This window comes from Girardinichthys multiradiatus, chromosome 3 (genome assembly GCF_021462225.1).
Source record: "Girardinichthys multiradiatus isolate DD_20200921_A chromosome 3, DD_fGirMul_XY1, whole genome shotgun sequence".
Lineage (NCBI taxonomy): Eukaryota > Metazoa > Chordata > Actinopteri > Cyprinodontiformes > Goodeidae > Girardinichthys > Girardinichthys multiradiatus.
The window spans coordinates 44004468-44007990 of NC_061796.1; positions in this window are offsets into that span (position 1 = coordinate 44004468).

The following is a 3523-nucleotide window of genomic DNA, read 5'->3' on the forward strand; positions in this document are numbered from 1 at the left end:
ATGTTGTGTCTCTACAAGTAAAGATGGTGGGGACTTCAGTGGATTTAGTAGTTTCTGAGAGGGTAATTGATGACAATGTTTGTGTAGTTTATTGTGGAGAGGTTAATGTCTGGCTGTTTCATGTTAGAGATAAATAGGTTAACAGTGAAAATTTATGGAATCACAAGAAAAAAGTTCCATCCATCCGTCATCTTTCTTGTATTCAAGGTAGTGTCATAGAGGTAAGTTCAGGTAAACCCACAAATCTCCCTTCTCAGTGACTCTCCAATTCATTCTGAGGGATCCCAAGAGGTTTGCAGGCCAGAAGGTATATACAGGTCCTTCTCAAAAAATTTGCATATTGTGATAAAGTTCATTATTTTCCATAATGTCATGATGAAAATGTAACCATCATATATTTTAGATTCATTGCACACTAACTGAAATATTTCAGGTCTTTTATTGTCTTAATACGGATGATTTTGGCATACAGCTCATGAAAACCCAAAATTTCTATCTCACAAAATTAGCATATCATTAAAAGGGTCTCTAAACGAGCTATGAACCTAATCATCTGAATCAACGAGTTAACTCTAAACACCTGCAAAAGATTCCTGAGGCCTTTAAAACTCCCAGCCTGGTTCATCACTCAAAACCCCAATCATGGGTGAGACTGCCGACCTGACTGCTGTCCAGAAGGCCACTATTGACACCCTCAAGCAAGAGGGTAAGACACAGAAAGACATTTCTGAACGAATAGGCTGTTCCCAGAGTGCTGTATCAAGGCACCTCAGTGGGAAGTCTGTGGGAAGGAAAAAGTGTGGCAGAAAACGCTGCACAACGAGAAGAGGTGACCGGACCCTGAGGAAGATTGTGGAGAAGGGCCGATTCCAGACCTTGGGGGACCTGCGGAAGCAGTGGACTGAGTCTGGAGTAGAAACATCCAGAGCCACCGTGCACAGGCGTGTGCAGGAAATGGGCTACAGGTGCCGCATTCCCCAGGTCAAGCCACTTTTGAACCAGAAACAGCGGCAGAAGCGCCTGACCTGGGCTACAGAGAAGCAGCACTGGACTGTTGCTCAGTGGTCCAAAGTACTTTTTTCGGATGAAAGCAAATTCTGCATGTCATTCGGAAATCAAGGTGCCAGAGTCTGGAGGAAGACTAGGGAGAAGGAAATGCCAAAATGCCAGAAGTCCAGTATCAAGTACCCACAGTCAGTGATGGTCTGGGGTGCCGTGTCAGCTGCTGGTGTTGGTCCACTGTGTTTTATCAAGGGCAGGGTCAATGCAGCTAGCTATCAGGAGATTTTGGAGCACTACATGCTTCCATCTGCTGAAAAGCTTTATGGAGATGAAGATTTCATTTTTCAGCACGACCTGGCACCTGCTCACAGTGCCAAAACCACTGGTAAATGGTTTACTGACCATGGTATCACTGTGCTCAATTGGCCTGCCAACTCTCCTGACCTGAACCCCATAGAGAATCTGTGGGATATTGTGAAGAGAACGTTGAGAGACTCAAGACCCAACACTCTGGATGAGCTAAAGGTCGCTATCGAAGCATCCTGGGCCTCCATAAGACCTCAGCAGTGCCACAGGCTGATTGCCTCCATGCCACGCCGCACTGAAGCAGTCATTTCTGCAAAAGGATTCCCGACCAAGTATTGAGTGCATAACTGTACATGATTATTTGAAGGTTGACGTTTTTTGTATTAAAAACACTTTTCTTTTATTGGTCGGATGAAATATGCTAATTTTGTGAGATAGGAATTTTGGGTTTTCATGAGCTGTATGCCAAAATCATCCGTATTAAGACAATAAAAGACCTGAAATATTTCAGTTAGTGTGCAATGAATCTAAAATATATGAATGTTAAATTTTAATCATGACATTATGGAAAATAATAAACTTAATCACAATATGCTAATTTTTTGAGAAGGACCTGTAGAGTACATCTGGTAAGTTCTAGAATGGATTAGACGCCTAAACTGCCTATGCTAGCTCTTTTAAAAGTCCAAAAGAAATAAAAAACAAATCTAAAGTTATACCTTTTAATTATTTAATATATATGGCCTTAGGTAGTTATAGTACTAGTAGTAATTTATTTATTTTGAACGTGTTTAAACAATACAGTTAATAGAAATAAGAATACACATACATACATGCATAAATACATACATACATACATACATACATACATACATACATAAAAAAGGAAATATCTAAAAGAAATCATTATACAGGTTACAAATATGTGATTAAAATTCCCACTTTCACTTTTGATGAACTGCGTGACAGTAGAAAATTACATTTTAAATCAAGAGAAGCTGTTAATATAAATCAGTGTTGCATCAGAATGCTATCAAAGACAATGAACCAGTCTTTGAAGCATATAGATATGTTGGCTGTCACACACATTTTCAAAAGTTCCAAAAGTCCACGTGTGGATTCCTTAGATAACTTTAACAGTAGTCAGTGCTTCTTGTCATTCCATCAGTGCAGCTGGCGGGCTCCAGGGCCTATGTGATAACACAATCTGCCTATCAGAGGCAGGAGCATATCTATAGTAACAGGGGGACCACAAAAAACATGGCACCAGATAAAACGATATAAGAGGCGAGACTCGACCTGCTTGTTATGTAAGAGTGTGATAACATTCCATTAGAAGGCTGTAGAGATATTACATAGAGACAAAATGTAAAGCAAAACAAGCAAAATTATATAAACATGAACTAAACATGTTAGATTAATATACAAATCCACCTTTGTATATTGTATATATATATTTATGGACATAAAGATATATGCAGAATATATCACACAGAATATAACACAAAAAAACAAAAAAGAAAACCCAAAGAGCAAAGTGCACCGGAGTCAAATTCCTTGTTTGTTGTATGTACGAACTTGGCAATAAAGTTGATTCTGATTCTGATTAACCGCAATAGTTATTAAGACATAGCTTAATAAACATACGGGCAACAATTTCATATACGTCGGCAACTGCCCTTAGAAGTCACTAAATTATTCAACAGAACTGAGGCCTGAGAGGTTTGCTATAGAATATCAGTGAACAAAAAGCATTAAAAACACAAAGGAACACATGGGGCAGGTCAGTGATACAGTTGTGTAAAAGAAAAAAACAGGGTTAGGTTAAACAACAATATTCAAAGCTTTAGTCATATGCTGGAGTACTGTTAAATCCGTCACCTAAAAGTGAAAAGAATAAAGCACAGCTGTAAATCTACAGAGACATGGCTGCCCACCTTAACAGACAGGCTGAGAAAAGACAGCATTAATCAAAGAAGGAACCAGTTGGTCCATTGTAACACAGTTCACAGTTCAAGTGGGAGACAACTAATAAGGATTGCAGAAATGTGTACTTTAGTTCAAATTGTGTGAGAGACATAAAAAGACTTAAGACTAAGGTGGAGGTTCACCTCCCAGCATGACAAGAGCCACCATACCCCTAACAATGGAATGGTTTAGATCAAAGTGTAATCATGTGTTTGACTCGTCTAGTCAAAGTCCAGACCAAAATCCA